The 18,776-nt window shown below is 50.1% G+C and overlaps 1 long non-coding RNA gene across 1 annotated transcript; it reads right to left on the minus strand.

The window, feature by feature from the left end:
* Window positions 1–2,444: 2,444 nt before the first annotated feature.
* On the minus strand, window positions 2,445–12,520 carry LOC144118314 (uncharacterized). Its single transcript, XR_013312007.1, has 4 exons — window positions 12,280–12,520; window positions 11,152–11,229; window positions 6,638–6,766; window positions 2,445–2,601 (listed from the first exon to the last, which is right to left on the minus strand). It is a non-coding gene; the product is annotated as an uncharacterized LOC144118314 (long non-coding RNA).
* Window positions 12,521–18,776: the final 6,256 nt, after the last annotated feature.

The raw sequence follows: 18,776 nt of genomic DNA on the forward strand, positions 1-18,776 counted from the left end.
TCAATAGAGATGATCGTGTCGATCCCTTGGAGACAATAAGACATAAAGGTTCTTACACTGAACAAGACGCCCCCACACTATACGCGGACGCGTGTTCCTGGTGCAAGGACAAATCCACATTATATCACGTCACATCAGCATGTTAACAAATAGACGTGGTACTAACAATACAAAATCCCAGTGCGGAACAATGGGAGGAGCTGTTGTCCAGCGAGTAGGTGCGTGGTGTAGCGGACCGCGGAGCCCTGGAATGAGGACACCCGACCGTTGACCGAAGAGGGGAAGATCTCTGAAGACGAAACCACCAAGATCCGCTAAGAACCAAGAAATTCTACAGTCTAAATAAAGTTTTCCACTCACTCAATCTTGCGAAGTCAAGACGCCGGAGGGGAATCTCGGAGTTGCCCAGGAGTGCGTTTACACTGTACAGTAGATTTCGATGTGTTGTGAACACCCCCCCCCCCCCCCCCCCCCCCCCGCAGCCGCGGCGGACGTGCAAGCTACAATAGACGGATACAACTTAGGAACGAAGCGGCTTTTCTCCGTCAGAGGACCCCCTTCCAGCCAATGGCGTCGGCCGATTCCTATGACATTGCTAGCGGGACAGTGCAGGGAGGGGACTAAACCTTTTCAGCTGCTCCCTGAATTGTCACGGTAGCAGGGTCATGGCTGGAAGAGGGTCCTCAAACGGGGAAAAGCCCTGAATGAAAGCTCCCGTGACACCAAGGCGGTCAGCTGCTTCAAACGGACCAGCGTCTTGGAAACGAGGGCAGCGACCCATCGACGCCTGGAGGCGTGTTACGCCTGGAGACGTGTGGCGTGGCCCGAACACGTCACCACTACCTCTCCGCAAGAACATCAACACCGGTGAAAATCGCACGCCTTAACTTCACCACGCAACGCAGCGCGTCGAAGATTTAGGCACCCGCGCCACATCAGAAGCAGTTTTTAGGACTGCGTCCTTTTTAGGGGTTTTGATTTTGCGTTAGGACTAATCATCGTGGCTACCGTATTTAGTTTCAATGTTTTGTTTCTATGTTTTGTGTGCTGTGCACCTGTTCGCGTCTTCTAACATGTACAGTGCAAAAATGCCTCGTCTCGAGTCGAACCGCCTGAGAGTAGGTGGCTTCCTGGCCCTACAGGGCTGCCACCTGGGGGCTCTCATCAATGTGCCGAGGGCTCCTTGCCACCGAGTCTATCTGTTGCTAAGCCGTCATCGTCGCTTCAGTCGACGTGGTTGTTGCGACACGCGTCCTTTCTTTCAATCAAACTTCCTCTCACATCTCATTTAACTCTCCTGCTTGAGCCAGTGGGCAGGCCCGGGCACTTTCCTTTTCATTCTTCCTGCAGTCGCAACAACAATAGCAAGCCTGCAAGGCGTACCTTAATGGGGAACTGTGCCAAGCGGCCGCCCATATCATGAGGAATCACACTGTTAAAGGCGAAGCTTAAGCGTCCTCCAATTTTTCGCTTGCTTCGAATGTTGTATTATCTAACATTTTACCTACTGAGTTCTGCCGCTTTTGAACTTTTTTGTTGTTGTTGTTCCCTTACTGGACACAGGCAGGACACTGGACATGAATGCAAAATGTCCTTGTTCAAATGTTCAGGAGCCCCCTCTATCTGACGCGCAAGCTCCCTGTCAAAGGCCAGATGGGATTTTTCGATATGCGAGCGCTCGACTACTGATCCGGAGTTCCCGGGTTCGAACCCGACCGCGGCGGCTGCGTTTTTATGGAGGAAAAACGCTAAGGCGCCCGTGTGCTGTGCGATGTCAGTGCACGTTAAAGATCCCCAGGTGGTCGAAATTATTCCGGAGCCCTCCACTACGGCACCTCTCTCTTCCTTTCTCCTTTCACTCCCTCCTTTACCCTTCCCTTACGGCGCGGTTCAGGTGTCCAACGATATATGAGACAGATACTGCGCCATTTCCTTTCCCCAAAAAACCAATTATTATTATTTCCTTTTAAAGTCGATAGCGTCTGCTGATGCTATGAACGGCGTGCCACTTTGCCTTTCCACTCCACCTAAAGAAAACTCCTGAAAAGAGCTCCTGCCACGATGTGTTTAAAGGTCACTCAAGGAAAATCTTGGTCTCACATATTTCGATGCTTTCAACCATCAAGCCGAGAGATTATTGATTGTAGGATGTCCCCAAGCCCCTCCTCACTTAAGTCTCAGAGGGCTTCTCAAAATGATGAGCACTGCATAGGCAGAACGTAGCAGTAGTACCTTACATTCACAAGTTGTCGCACGATCTGAAAAAAAGCTGCCCTTATTACGCACGTTTGAATGACTACTTTGCCTCGGAAACGGTACATTTTGTAGTTGCGAACCGTTTACAATAAATGTTGTTTCAAGTTCAGCACTCGTGCACGTAAAATATGCAATACGCCACACTAATCGTACAAGAGCTCACTGAGTAAACACCTGCCGCCAGAGAGTTCTTTTTCCACAGTTTATTCGATCTAGGAGCCTCTGCGAAGAACTGAGGGTGTCAACCCTGGCTGTAGCAGTATCTGCTGGGAGCGCACCGCGGGCACCGGTCGTAGGGGCGACTCTTGTAGTAGCAGGCCGATAGACACTGGCGGCAGGTGGGCCCTGCAGCAATGAAAGCAGGGTCGTGCACGCAGTGAGCAGCTATAGCTTTTCTCTAAAAATAAATCTAGACAACTTTTACACAAAGTGGGGCACCGAGGACGTACAGCCTTAAGCCCAAGAAGATTCTATGGCGCGTAGCGGGGCTCTTGTAGCATCCGTGGAAGCCCCAACTTCCGCAGAGGGGAAGACGACAGCTTCTGTCACCTTCATACATGCGGAAGGCAGGCGATTCACAACAACCCACACAGCATGGACTTGAAGCGGACCTCTTGGGCTGGATACATTCGACAACGGGTGTACCTTTCTCGATGATTTTCTGCGTCGCAGTAGTCGTATTCATGTCATAGCACTAAGCTGAGTGACGTCAGCGCTCCAGGATAACGTAATCACCTTCTGATAAATGCGATTGGACCACTTCTTTGTTCCTGACCTTTCAGAACTCGGCGTTTTAAGTCTATGTAACAGTTGCGTTAACACGTTTTGGCGGGCTCAGTTGTTAGTCAGCGCCGTGTCGTTCGCTTTCTTGTCTTTTGTGCTCGTCTTTGTTCGCGCTGTTTGTTCAAGACACTATGTAACAGCATTTATCCTCTCACTGCGAATGCTACGGCAACTGCTACGACCGCACCAGTGCAGTTGCTGCCGCAATCACTGCCGGCCCCACCACGGTGACTCAGTGGTTAGGTCATTCGATGGAGGTAAAATGCAAGGCGCCCGTGTGCTGTTCAATGTCGCCGCACGTTGAAGAATCTCAGGGGGGCCAAATTAATCCGGAATCTTTATCAGTACGGCGTCCCTCAAAGGCCATGTGTGGTTTTGAAACGTTCAAGCCCATGTACCAACAACCAAAGCCATACACGCCAGTTGGCAGTTCAGTACGTTCATTTATCAGCATGCTTATAGCCCTTTGCTTTCTTTATCTGTGTGATGGGCTCCGGTATTTATTGTTTGCATACGCACCGGAGAACTTCTGTCAACGGGAAAGGCTGTGTCTGCCAGTTATTCGTGACCATGCTACATCTAATCGCGTTGAGCCGATTAGAAATGTAATATGCAACCGTTCGCCTTCTTCCTGTTCACATCGCATTTCGCCATAAAAGAAAAATAAGGAAAAGAACTTTTTTTTCCGCGCACTACGTCAGTTTGCTCGAATCGACTTTTTTACGGCGGTGTGCCTTATTTTTGCCCTTCATTGTTGTTGAAAATTTTCTTGCAGCTCTTGATAAATATTTAGTCCTAAGCTAAAATGAACCTATACACCTAACCGTACCTCACCAAACCCCACCCGACCTAGCCCAACCAAATCTAACCTACCCTAAGCTTACAATTCGATATCGTGGCTTGAAATTGTTTCTAAAATTTTGTATAATGCTGCTTCTAGGTCTGTGTTTAGATGTTATGTTTGAAAATAGTGCTGAAATGTGGGCTCTTTTTCCCCATTAATTTTTTCTCCTTGTGACGTGAAGGCTGATAGATAGCAAACAATGCAAATCACAGAGAAGCGAAACAACTGGCTGGGAAGACGGTGCATGTTACAAAGCACAGTTGAATAAGCGCAGCAGGAGACGAAAGACAGAGCAATAGAAACAGCACAGTAACAGCACGAGCACTAACTATCGAGAGATTTAGTTTTTATCAGGCATCATATTTCTACTCCAGAACATGACCACATGTTATCACGCGTGCGAACACAATCATTACCTAAGAAACAGGAGCTTGGAATATGTAAGGAGTGCTAACACGTGTGCGCCCTGATGTAGGTATCTTTTCAGCTTCAGTTATTTCTGTTGTTATCCTATCTTAGCTCTTTCCTATTAAAATGCATTTTCCAATAAAGCCTTACAATTCCATTGCTCACATGAAATAATGTGATCGACAAGAGATTCTTGTCGCTAGTTCTTAACGTTGCGCGCATGCTCCATTAGTCGCTCATTTAAGCGTCTCCCAACCTAATAGATATACTGGGCCCGGGGGGGGGGGGGGGGGTGATATATGACACGTTCATGGCAAGTGGCGTATGGTTTCTGATGTTTAACTGTGCATCTGCACACTTTGTTGGTATCAGTTGTTCCTACCTCGCACAACGTGGCAACTTTCTTGGGGGCCGAGAGTTCCATTCGGCCAATTCTTTTCAGGTTGCATGAAATCTTTTTAGCATGTGTGGCAGTACTGCACAGTGCTTCCGTTCACCAGGCAACGCATGCGGATTACAATGACTTTTGAATTTCAGCATCTTGAGAAGCTTTTCAGCTACAGAGACCTGAATATGAGCAGAATAACCAGCATCAGTCAGCCCCTTCGACTGCTACTCAAAAATCATATGAGCGATTTCACGAGAGCCTTGTAGAAACGCATTTTAGCAATAGCTCTCTGCACTATCTTCGAGTGCGCGGAGTGATGTATCAGCACAGGTTCGCTACTAAGGTGCTGTTAAGGACTAAACTTCCAATGGAGTCATTTATGGGCAGCTGACTTCATAAAGCAAGGGCACGGGGGAGACAGGGAGGGGGGGGGGGGGGGTTAAAGAAGCTTTCATGATGGATGAAGTGCTTTCAGCATGGAATGTGTGAACAGAATGTCTTAGAAACGGGAGCTCTTTTTCACACAGGAATACGGATGGTGGGCTAAGACATGTGCGTCCCGATCTGTGTATCTTTTCAGGATTAGGAGGAGGAGGAGGAGGAGGAGGAGGAGGAGGAGGAGGAGGAGGAAAGGCGGGGAAGTTAACCAGCCGAATAGCCGGTTTGCTACCCTGCACCGGGGGAAAGGGGTGAGGGGAGAAAAAGATGAAGGAGAAAAGACAGTTGCAAGAAATTAAAGTCACTATTTAAAGTCACAGCGTTCAGTAAACTCAGAGCCTATCATGCAGGCCACAAATCTTCAAAAATCTTTTCAGCTTGAATTATCAACGCGTTAGCATTCGAAATGTGAAAGTGGAAAGGGCGACTGCCGTCTGTTAGTAGCTAGTGGCAGGTGGCAGCCTACTCACCGAGCTACGAACGAACTACATCGGATATAAGTGTGCCACCGCGGACATACAGACCTTTAGTGAGTTGACCTCTCATATACCGAACCTAAGAGTGCCACATCGGATATAGCGAAGTTTTGTGAGTTAACCCCGGGTATAAGAAACTTTATTGTCTGGAGCTTGGATGTAACGAACTTAGTTGACCTCGGATTTAACGAACCTAAGCGTGCCACCTCGGATATAACAAACATTAGTGTGTCAACCTCAGGTATAACCAACTTTTGGCTGCTAACGCGTTCAACCGATCTACCGAGAATCACGGAAGAGGATTTTTCTTTTCATTATTTACAATAGAAACAAAAAGAATATTATGGCATGTGGGGTTTAACGTCTCAAAGCTGCACATGAGCTAGGAGTGGCGGATGGTGCAGGGTTCTCGATTAATTCCGACAACCTGGGGCTTTTTAAGGCGTCCTGACATCGCACAGCTTCCTGGCGTTATTACATTTCGCCTCCATCTGAATGCGGCTGCCCCGACCGAAATTCGTCGCAATTTCCGCCGAAGAGGCCTGCTGCTGCCGGTGATAGCGCATGCATAAGCGATCTCTGAGAAACCTGAATTCGTTTGTTCGGATACTTTGGCGAGGCAAGCAATGCTTCGGTGTCGCTTGGTTGTAAGTTTTCCTTAGTTTATGTTTGAGCAGTGGCAAGCGTATCATGATAGGGGGGAGTAAGAAGGGTCAACTATAGTTAAGACAACTGATGATGAATACACCGGATGACAGTTAAATTGCCCAGTTCCGCTGATACTACGACGCAGGATTTCAGTTGTGTTCAGTACTGCGAAAAATAACCGAGACGTCGAAGTGTGCCAGGGTGCAAGCAAATACCACTGCTTGCCCACAATCACTGAATCTCCGCAAAACATTTCGAGAGATGTTCCTTCTGATGCCCTGAAAACTGTCTAGCGATGTTGACATTGCCCGATGTTTATTTTCGCGCACCCAGAAATCCGCGCATAAGGAATGATGGCTCTGCGCGCATCACACAATGTGAACGTGGTGTACTCACGGCAGACGCAAATGCCGCATCCACTCGGGTACTCCAGGCCCATCTCGCACGGAAACCGACAGGGCAGCGAAGGCAGGCAAAATGACGCCAGGCTAAGCTTGGCTTTGACTCCGTGCGCAGGACCACGGGCTGCTTACCGCGAATGCAAGAGAGCAAGGCGTGAAATTCAATGCTTCCGCGCTTGTAGTGCAATGTTAGTAAAAGGAAGGCAATAACGGCCGGGAGAGGGACATTCACGAGAGTCAGATAAGAACCGCCGCTTCTGCGCACAGGAAGAACCCAAACGACTTTCCTATAGTGCATCTGCGCTGTGCCAGCTGACATGTATTTGTTCGGTATTAAAGGGGACACTGAACACATTTTCCTGCATCCTACATTTCTCTCAAATATATAGTTCAACATTGCTAGGCCAGTTTCAACGTATTTTACAGCGCGTTTCGATGCATTTTAATTAAAAAAGGGTTTTCAAGAATGCTGTTTTTATTTTCCCTCCTCTCGTAGCAGCCGGTGACGTCATAGCCAAGGTCAATTTGCATAGGTCGCGAAGGTGGAGCTCGAACACGGTCTACAGCCAAGCGCCGGCGACATAAGTAAGGCTGCGGAACTGAATCGCCAAAATGAAGTTTGTGGATAAAAACTAACCAGAGAAAAAAATTGGCTGCATACTTGTGATTTATAACCATTTAAAACACGACTGTAAATACAGGTTTCAAAAATGTCTTAATTTTTCTGAAGAACTAGCGTCCCCTGCATTACTGCCATTTTATAACAATAAACATACAACAACAACAATGACAGGCAATAAACATAGCTAAAAAAAATAAGGAAGACACGCTAGGAAAAAACGAAGGAAAAAGAAAACACGCAGCGTGGCAGCACGACACAATACCTACCGGCGGATTCCCTTGCTAAGTATGTATATATCCAAAATGCCCGCATTTAAAAGACCTTTCAGTAATTTTCATGTATTCAATTCTGTGATTTTGTCTCCCGTTTTTTGTGTTTTTTTCTTTCCGCGTTAATTAATCTCTGTCTTATTACCCAAAGCACAACTAACATGCAGGCGTATCGTCAGCCCGTTCAGGAGTGACACTAGATTCGTCTATCTCTCAGGCAATAGTGACTGCTATGGAAGCCTCTCTGGCTAGGATGGTTGACAGGCTAGTGTCCACTGTCACAGACAGACAGACAGACAGACAGACAGACAGACAGACAGACAGACAGACAGACAGACAGACAGACAGACAGACAGACAGACAGACAGACAGACAGACAGACAGACAGACAGACAGACAGACAGACAGACAGAGCGACCGACCGACCGACTGACTGACTGACAGACAGACAGACAGACAGACAGACAGACAGACAGACAGACAGACAGACAGACAGACAGACAGACAGACAGACAGACAGACAGACAGACAGACAGACAGACAGACAGACAGACAGACAGACAGACAGACAGACAGACAGACAGACAGACAGACAGACAGACAGACAGACAGACAGACAGACAGACAGACAGACAGACAGACAGACAGACAGACAGACAGACAGACAGACAGACAGACAGACAGACAGACAGACAGACAGACAGACAGACAGACAGACAGACAGACAGACAGACAGACAGACAGACAGACAGACAGACAGACAGACAGACAGACAGACAGACAGACAGACAGACAGACAGACAGAGACAGACAGAGACAGACAGACAGAGACAGACAGACAGAAAGGAAGCATTCAATCAAGCACTTGCTCCAGGAGATTCCGAGGGGTATTTTAATAAAACAACTGGCCTCATTAAAGACTGCCCTGTGCCTAACACACAGATATCTACTTGTTCCCGGGGCTGAGACAGCGCAGGCAAGGAATGTTCGGTCATTAACGAAGGCAAGGCTGACATGGCAGAAGTCATTCCAACTTGCATGGCCTGGGTGATCTGCGTTTCCAGAACGTTAGATATCCACTATCACAGAGTGCATATCTAACGCTCTGGCACCGCAGATTACCCAGGCCATGCAAATTGGAATGACTTCTGCCATGTCAGCCATGCCTTCGTTAATGACCGAACATTCCGTGCCTGCGCTGTCTCAGCCCCAGGAACAAGTTGGTATCTGTGTGTTAGGCACAGGGCAGTCTTTAATGAGGCCAGTTGCTTTATTAAAATATTCCTCGGAATCTCCTGGAGCAAGTACTTGATTGAATGTTTTCTTTCACTGCAAGTTCACTATACGTATTTGTTTATTCTCCCGTGCCTTCCCTTGCTTTCTCATTCTATGAGCGCTTGACCTTGTTTCATTTGGTCGGCACAGCTTTTCAATGAATTGACGAAAATGTCTATCTTCCACGTGTTCTAACTAGAGCTCTGGTTACATCAGGAAAGTGCAGTGCGATCTGCAGCACGCTTATGCCACAGCAGGCAACTAGCTCGTTCTCAGCTGTTGTAAAGTTTAAACTTGTCTCTTGGGCTAGTTCAGCAACCTTTTTTTGCCTCATTTCTCTGAGTCTTGTGTGTTCTGGTTTTCAACTAATAAATTATTGTAAAGGTTTGAACTACTGTCGCTTTTTATGAGAACTAAACTCAATAGGCACAATTCTGTCACAACCGATTGTTCGCAAACTCATGTGCTCAAGAACTATTCTCAAACAAGGAGCTATAACTATAGCCATAACTGTACCTCTCGGGCATAAAGATAAGTATTTGGGCGTGTCGGTAGCTTGAACTTCAGTGCGACACGTGCGGCAAACACGAAGGGAGAGCACACCACGAAAATACTGAAAAAAGCGTCTGTGCTCCGCGCTCGTGGCGTCTTCCTTTGTCGCGTGCGTCGCACTGAACCTCAAGGCGTTCGAGAATTTATTCCTACTGTCAAAAATCGCGTAGCTATGGCGTCACGTTTTTACGCGAAAGCATAAATGCCCGGTATCGCATGCTCTCAGAAGAACAGCGGACGAGAAACAAGGAGGCTGACACGGACAGAAGCGCTGACTCTCAGCTCTTCTGTCCGTGTCAGCCTCCATGTTTCTTGTCCGTTGTTCTTTTTTGCGCTGATTCTTCTGAGACCATGGCCTACCAACTAGCCCAACAAGAAGTTTTGCCGGTATTGCAGAAAATCCGGTGTCTGTGTTGCCGTCAGCGTGACGGAAAAAACGGGGCTGGTCAAAAAGGTGGCTGTTGCAAGAGGCTCTCATAGATGGCGCCAGCCACACCAGCGGCGCATCGGAAATCCCCAGTAAGCACCGAAAGCAAAGCGCGAACTGCTCAATATAAGTGCCGCTGCCACTGTTCATTGCTTCTTCAAACGGGGGATGTGTGCCAGTAGGGTGAAATTTTTCGCAGCGATGTTCCGGAAAGAGAATACAGTCATGCTAAGCGGCGTCAGTAGCAAACCTAACGGTCGTCCACTCTCTCGTTAGATCACATTGGTTCATGCAGTTCCCGCCTTGGGCCGCTGACGTCGCCATTCGTGTACTCTATTTCTGCGTTTTATAAGAAATACAGTCGTCCACAGACCTGTCTAGAGCGCTCGAACTCTGTGCCGTCTGCGCTGCGCAGCGCGCAGAGCGACGTCTAGCGGCAGCGCCTGGTTCGAGATAGCGCATCTTTGAGTGTCGTCTGAACAACAGACATGCGCTGTCTCGAACCAGGCGCTGCCACTAGACGTCGCTCTGCGCACTTTGAACGCAGACGGCACGGAGTTCGAGCGCTCTAGACGGGTCTGTGGATGACTGTACATCTCTTTCCGGAGCTCACAAGGAAAGTCGAATGGCGATCCGAAGAGTGCTGTACAATGTACAGTGGTAAATAAAATTCCCTTTCGTGTACGTTTAAATAAAATAATTTAAGGAATATACTGGCTGCAATTGACTTTGCAAGCTCTGATTGGAAGGGAGACTTATGTACTGCCCATTACTACCAACCGAGAAAAGCTTCAGGGCCAGACAGCCCTAGTTCAGGACATCCTCACCAAGAACATTACATTTCTATCATTATCCAGATACCTTTAATTCATAATTCTTCTCCGGATGTCCAAAATGAATCAGTTAGAATCAAACTGGTCATTTCTGAACATCCAAAAATGCATCTTTGTTCTTATATTTCTCCATTCTGCCTGCTATCATTTACTTCCGCTGCCTTAGCTCAGGTGCTTCAGTGTCGATGGCAGATGCCGGGGCCAGCAAAAATCTCTTCCTTAACTGTTTATTATTTTTTATAATAAAACCACTTACTACTACTAATACTGGATGCAAAGCGAAAAGCTCGTTGGACATGCCGTGCTCATTGAGCAGCTTTAAAAAACTCCCTCCCCCTCTAATGCATTCGAGACGCAGTTAAACCTAAGTACAGATAAGAGCGTGCGGCAATAAGCAAATGAGCGATATTCCTTGTTGATTGAAGCTTTTTCATGATATTTGTCAATGAAGCCACGTGTTTCCTCGCTCATGCGCAACGCATGAGTACCTTGTTGTATACGAGACAACGGCAAATGCTATAAAAATCAAACCGGAAGTTGTGCTCGAACACAGGGCTATCGCCAGGAGGACACAACGTGCGCCGATCCCCATTTTCTTCAGTTTCAGCTCTAAAATGAAAAAAAAAATAAAGCGGGTCATGTTACATCTAACAATATAAAAGAGCAAATGTAGTGCGCTACATTAGGACAAGTCTTTAAACGTGCAATGACCCCAAGAAGTCATGGTACGTGCAATTTCATAAACCAGCGAAGGCGCTAACCATTAAACTAATGCCTGTTCTTCTTTCACGGCTTGACTTGGTCGCGGTAGACAGTTACCCAACTTCTGCAAGGAATACCACCTAAAAACTTTTTCTTTTATCCCCCAGGTGGAGGTTGTTTTCCCTATCATGAAATAACCCTCAATTACAGGGAGCAAAGACTCGTCTATCCCCCACCACGCATCTCCCTCTCGAAAGAACAACAAACTACCTGGAGACAGCTCCAGGCTCGCACATTCCCTTCACCGGCTTTGTTAGCCCTTATCCACACAGGCCAATACAGACCCGAATGCTCTCTTTGTGGTGCTGCGAGAGACCCCATTTTTTATCTCTACCGAGAATTCCATCCACCATCTCTCTAGAACCTCACGGACAAAGAGGGTTGGGAGATCGCGGTCTCCGTGCCGAACCAGCCTCACAAAGGCGGCTGGTAGAGTGGCCTGGAGAGGTCACCGCACGTCATGGACTGTTGGCCACCACCCGGGATCTAGAGCAAGACCATCCCTAGGCAGTAACTCGTCCATAAGGCTCATCAATAAAGTTTTCACCTACCTAACTACCTACCCGCTGCCAGAGTCCAGCCCGATTCATGGTTATCTCACTGTTTCGAAACAGCGTCTACGTTTGATTTTCATTGCCAGTGGGGTTATTGTTTACGACCGCCAAAAGCACGTCTTGCCTCTCAAATTCATCTCTTTGGGGTGAAATGTACTTTGCTGACAAGTCCTATCAGACGTTTTTAGCATTCCGGAGACGTGTACCGGTTCACTGGACCACTCCTGCTCACGCGCAGTGACATTGGTGGGCAAGTCGGGGCCACTGCGCGTGCGCAGCCGGCGTCCGGCATGCGTCTCCGGTATGCTAAAAACGTCTACTGCCCGTCGCTTGACTCACTTACACTTCTCCTTGCGATGCGTGCGGAACTCGAAGTATGCAAGAACCGAGCGGCGTCTCTTTCGTCAAGTCCCCCTTCCAGAACACGTCGCTGCCGACTGCTGCACACACTGCTGGTCCTCAGATGCCGCATGATTGGGCAGAAATGTTCCCGTTGTCATTCAGCTCCGAGCAATTCCCTACCAGCCTGTCGAAAGCGCGTTCTATATCGACACTCATTCACAGAGAATAGTTCTCCGGCCTTTTAGCAGAGCGCACCGTGAATAAGACCCTGCCGGCCGCGTCGACATATCCAGCCAGGCGTGACACGGTCTGGCGCCTTTAATATCGCATGCATTCTATCAGGCAAAGGAAATCAAACGGACGCTTCCAACAGCCAGCTATATGTTCCTGTTTCGCGAGAAGTATAATGACGACCTCGCTCACACAAGTAATCATTTGGGCCTCCTAAATAGAGCTCGAACGTTATCCCGGCGAGTTTATGACGCGACACTTGAACCGCGAACGCGGAGCTGTCTGTGCTGAAAAACAAAACAATTTCGCGGCAACAGCGCGCACGCACGCGTTCACTGCGCGGCATTTCCTGCTGGGTTTCTCGAAACGCGATGTTTGCCAATCGAAAGCACAGCTAGCCGTACGCCACATCCAGTGTTTATTTCTGAGAAATATTTATTTTTTTCTCACCCTAAAGGCCCAGAACAGGGCATAACATAGCGGTGGAATGTGTCAAAGCAGCAGCAACCGATCACAAATGATAGCAAATGTACAGCACGAAAAACTTGAATTAACATTTTCGCATAAGAAAAGATTCAGGAACTATGAAAGCACGTTGATACACAAAACAAGCTCAGGAATTTTTCAGCATAGCACGCGGGAACAACAGAACATAAGCAAAGCAAAAGTGTACCGGCAAAATGTAACGGCATTCATAAATTACGCGTGCACAGGAGTCAAGCACTGTATGACGCATTTTCTGAGTACAACAGTGTTAGTCAAGATGCTTGAAAAGATGCTTTGGCATGGCTGACTACTCTGGATGGCAGTGCGTTCCATTCATTTATTGCCAATACCATAGGTGACTTCTGATATTTTAGTGTGCGAGCGAAGATCGCAAAGACTTAATGCACATTATCCAGGCCAGCTGGGCAACGGGGCGCAGGAAAGATATAATTTCGGGAGATGGCTGGTCGCTATGGTACAACGTGTGAAAGAATGAATACCGAGCAAACTTTCTGCGCGCAACAAGAAGTTAAATATTCAGGGTGCGCTTCTGTGCTGATACGCTTTGGTGACGTAAGATGACAGTATGAATCTGGCTGCTTTATTTTGCACTGCTTCCAGGGCATTTGTAAGAATCGCGTTAGAAGGGTGTCATATTGTCCCCGACAAACGGTCGAAGCACTCAAAACCAGGATTAATTAGACGTGCTAGGCGTCCAAGACAGCAGGGAACTCGAGCGAGGAAGAAGACGAAACCTCTAGCACCTCGAGTGCGCAAGGCATGGCAAGTCCCATCTAAAACAGTTCGGCCGCGGTATGGCGCCACTGGATTGATTGGGACTGGGGCATTACTCCCCCTCTCTGAAGGGCAACGACTCGGTGCCGCAACAATGAGAAGCACGAAGACAAGGGACGGCGCATGTGCCCGGCGGCTGGTGTAGACACGCCTGAAGCGCTAGCGAGCGTGGTACGGTTTCATCCGTGCGACATGGACGACTTCGGGGGTCGGCCGTCTAGAGGAGCGAACTGTACCCTTGGGGAGAACTTCATAGTTCACCCACTGACTTGGCGGAGTACCTCGTAGGGGCCAAAATATCGGCGCAGAAGCTTTTCGGAGCGCCCACGCATGCGTATTGGGCTCTAAACCCAGACTTGTTCACCCGGCTGGTAACTAACCGCTCGGTGGCGGAGGTTATAGCGGCGAGCGTCGAGGGCTTGCTGGTGCCGGATGCGCTGTCGGGCGAGTTGGCAGGCGAGTTGGCAGCACCCATAACAGATGAGGTGGTACTAGTCGGGAGCAACATGGCGTCCAGCATGGTTGTGGCTTCGCGACCATGCACTAAACGAAATGGAGTGAAGCGTATCGTTTCTTGTAGAGCAGTGCTATAGGCAAATGTGACGTAAGGGAGTATGGCGTCCCAGTTTGGTGGTATGCGTCAACATACATGGAAATCATGTGAGCGATCGTCTTGTTGAGCCGTTCGGTGAGTCCGTTCGTTTGAGGATGGTAAGCTGTTGTTTTGCGGTGACTTGCGCCGCTAGGGTGCATAGCCTGTAAGGGCCGAGGTCAACGCCGTTCCCGTCAGTTACAACGATGATGGGTGCCCCGTGACGAAGCACAATATATTGAAAGAAAAAGTTCGCAATTTCGTCAGCGGTACCACGAAAGACAGCTTTAGTTTCACAGTACCGGCTGAGGTAGTCGGTGGCGACCACAATGTAGCGGTTACCAGCGAGGACTCCGGAAATGGGCCGAGTAAGTCCATGCCGACTTGGTGGAAGGGGACTAGTGGCGGATTAATAGGCTGCAGTAGTCCGGCTGGCTTAGTCGGCGGCGTCTTGCGACGTTGGCACTCGCGGCAAATTCTGACGTAACACTGGACAATTGAAGCAACCCTGGGCCAGTAGTACTTTTGGCGTATCCGCGCCAAAGTGAGGGAAAACCCATGTGACCAGAAGATGGGTCATCATGGCACGCCTGCAGAACTTCGTCGCGCAAGGCCACAGGTACGACGAGCAGATAAGCAGTTTCCGTCGGGTTGTAGCTTTTCTTATACAGAACGCCATCGCGCAATCAGAATGACGAAAGTCCACGTGAGAAGATTCGCGGGGGCGACGCAGTGCTTCCTTCAAGATACTCAATGAGAGGCCGTAGTTCACGGTCGTCCCTTTGGTGTTGTGTGAGGACGGACGTGGAGATCGCGCCGAGAAAATAGAATCGTCGTCGGGATCAGCTCGGTTGTCCTCGGTAGGAGCACGAGACAGACAGTCGGCATCACTGTGCTTCCTACCGGACATATAAACGATGGTGACATCGAACACTTGAAGGCGAAGGCTCCAGCTTTCGAGCCGTCCCGAGGGATCTTTGAGGTTCGCCAGCCAACACAGCGAGTGGTGGTCACTGACGACCCTGAAAGGGCGGCCATGTAAATACGGGCGAAATTTGGTCACTGCCCACACAATGGCCAGGTATTCTTTTTCGGTGGTGGAATAGTTTGCCTCAGATCGTGACAAGGTACGGCTCGCGTATGCGATTACGCGTTCGAGACCAACCTGCCACTGCACAGGGACCGCACCGAGGCCGATGTTGCTGGCGTCTGCAGTTCAGTGGCGGCCGACTCGTCGAAGTGTCCAAGGATGGGCGTACTTTGGAGACGAGTTCGGAGGTCTTCAAATACCTTCCGTTGTTCCAGGCCCCAGAAGAACGGTTCGGAATCTTTCGTGAGGCGGGTGAGGGGCTCAGCGATCAGGGAGGAGTTCTGCACAAAACGCCGATAATAGGCTCAGAAACCCAGAAAGCGGCGCACGCTTCGCTTATCGGTGGTCACAGGAAAAGCAGCCACGGCGGCTGTCTTATCGGGGTCGGGGCTAACCCCTTTAGCACTAACGATGTGGCCCAAAAACTTCAACGCTTCGAAAGCGAAGTGACACTTTTCGGGCTTCAGGGAAAGACCGGCCGACCGAATTGCTTCGAACACAGCGCGCAGGCGTCTCAGAGGCTTTTCAAACGTATCAGAGAAGATGACAACGTCATCCAAGTACACGAGACAGGACTGCCATTTCAGATCGGCAAGAACGGTATCCATCATCCGCTGGAAGGTTGCAGGAGCCGAGCACAGGCCGAAAGGGAGCACCCGGAATTCATACAGACCGTCCGGTGTAATAAAGGCGGTCTTTTCCCGGTCGCGTTCGTCCACCTCGATTTGGCAATAGCCGCTGCGTAAATCTAGCGATGAGAAGTACTTGGCGAGGCGCAGCCGATGCAGGGAGTCATCAATGCGCGGCAGAGGATAAACATCTTTTTTTTGTGACTGTTTAAACGTTGGCAATCAACGCAGAACCGTAGGGTTCCATCTTTCTTTGCTACTAGAACAACAGGCGACGCCCACGGGCTCGTCTACGGCTGTATCACGTCGTCCTGGAGCATTTCTTGAACTTGGCGGCGAATGGCATCACGCTCCTTTGAAGAGATCCGGTGAGGCGGCTGATATAACGGCCGGTGGTTGGCGTCGACTATAATTCGGTGCTTTGTGAGCGGTGTCTGCCTAACCTTAGAGGTCGAGGCGAAGCGGTGACAGAAACACTGGATAACGCTTCCGAGGCAGCGTTTCTGATTAGACGGGAGGTTTGGGTTCACGTCAGTTTTTATGGGAGTGGTCGGTGCCTCCACTGATACCGAGGATTCGGACAAAGCGTGTTGTCCCGCGAAGTCGCCGAGTTCTTCGAAATACGCAATAACTGTTATACCAGGCAAACACTGAGGTTCACAGCCGAAATTGGTTACCGAGAGCTCGGTTCGGCCATTGTTCAGCCCGACAATTCCGCGATCAACACAGACTTGCCGACCCAGGGGCAGTGACATGTTGGTTTTAGCGATGCCACGAGTAGCAGTGATGTCGCAATCTACGGTAACAAACATGCTAGCTCTTGACGGGAATAATACGTGGTCGTCAAAGACGCGTAACTTAGTCCCGCGTGGCTCGGGATCGCCGTCAACAGGGGGTTGAGTAGAATATGACAAGACCAGCTCCTGAAGGTTGATGACAGCACCGTACTCCCGAACGAAATCCAAACCAAGTATCAGGTCTTTGGAGCCCTCGGGTAGCAGAGCAAAGCAACCAGGGAAAGTAGCACCGCGGATCTGGATTCGTGACGTGCAGACGCCAATTGGCGTAACCACATGGCCGCCTGCGGTGCGGATCTGGGGTCTAGACCAAGGGATCAGAACCTTTCTGAGGGCTGTAGATAGCCGACTGCTCATTACAGAAAAGTCAGCGCCAGTATCCACAAGTGTGGTCACATCGCGATTATCAGCGATTACTGGGATTTCGGCAGACACCAGTCGGTCACAGCCCGTCGTTGTCGTTGACGTCGTCGGGTGAGGTCGTCGTCTGTCGGATCGTAGCCGCGAATCGTCGGGTGGAGGCTCTTGACTTGATCTAATAGCGGCGGCCCTACCCCCGGGGAACGCCGTCTTAAGTTTTCCCGATGTGGGGACACGCCTCTGAACTGGTTAGAAAAAGACGGGTGGCTTGGCGAAGAAAACCGCCGTGGGGATGGCGACCGGGACTGGCGTCGCCGCGAGGTCGCTGCCTGCACGTTATCGGACAGATGCTGCTCGATGTCCCGCGGCCGTTCTCCGTAGCGTGGTCGAGGTGCGTCAGGTGGAAACCCCCTTAAGGCCATTCTGCAGTAGGGGCAGTGACGGAGGATGTGGCCTGGCTCTCCACAGTGGTAGCAGAGCGGCCTATTGTTTGGCGTACGCCAAACGCGCGCTTTGCTCATGGTGGACAGGGGCTCCTGCGGTACGACAGGTACAGCTGCAGTTGGGTGCCGCAGTGAAGGCACAGGAGTGACGGGAGAAAAGGCTTGTCTCACTGGCCCAGGACGACTCTGTAGTGCTTGACTGTATGTCATCACATAGGGCGCTGGCTGCGGAGCTGGTGGCGACTGAACAGCTCGCCGGACTTCCATCTCGGACCACGTCCGGTATGGCAGCGACGCTGGCCTGTGGAGCTTCGAAGCGAAGTTTCTCGAGTTCTTCGCGCACCAGGCTCCTCACAAGCTCTCGAAGCTCCTCAGTGGGTAGCGACGTGGTCGTGTAGTGGTGAGCGGCTGCTATACCAGCCTGACGGCCGTAGTGCACGCCCCGTTCTTGCAGAGAACGCCCCATGCTTGTTGCCTCCTTGGCAAAGTCGACCACCGTTCTTGGCGGGTCACGTACCAGTCCGGCAAACAATTGCTCTTTGACGCCGCGCATTAGGTGGCGTACCTTCTTGTCCTCGGGCATAGCAGGGTCGGCGCGATTTAAGAGTCGCGTCATGTCCTCGATGAACATGGCGACGCTCTCGTTCGGCTGCTGCGACCTCGATTGCAAGGCGATTTCAGCCTTCTCCTTTCGTTCGCTGGTGTTGAACGTGGCTAAGAGCTCTCGGCGAAAGATCTCCCAGTTAGTGAAGGAAGCTTCGTGGTTCTCATACCACGTCTTGGCCGAGTCCTGTAGTGCGAAGTACACGTTCCGCAATTTGCGCTCGCCGTCCCACTCGTTGAAGCCCGCCACACGGTCAAAGCTGGCCAACCAGTCTTCGACGTCCTCAAACCTCTCGCCGTGGAATGATGGGGGCGACCGAGGCGTGTGAAGGATGAACGGCGGCGCATTCCCGGAATGCTGACTCGTCTGGCTAGCCGTAGCGGACGTCATGGCCTTTGCTGGTCTTGCGAGTTGGCCGAACTCTGGCTGCAGGCCTCGCAGGCGGCGGCTCGCCTTGTGGACTGGTGTTGT

Source organism: Amblyomma americanum, chromosome 2, assembly GCF_052857255.1.
Source record: "Amblyomma americanum isolate KBUSLIRL-KWMA chromosome 2, ASM5285725v1, whole genome shotgun sequence".
NCBI lineage: Eukaryota > Metazoa > Arthropoda > Arachnida > Ixodida > Ixodidae > Amblyomma > Amblyomma americanum.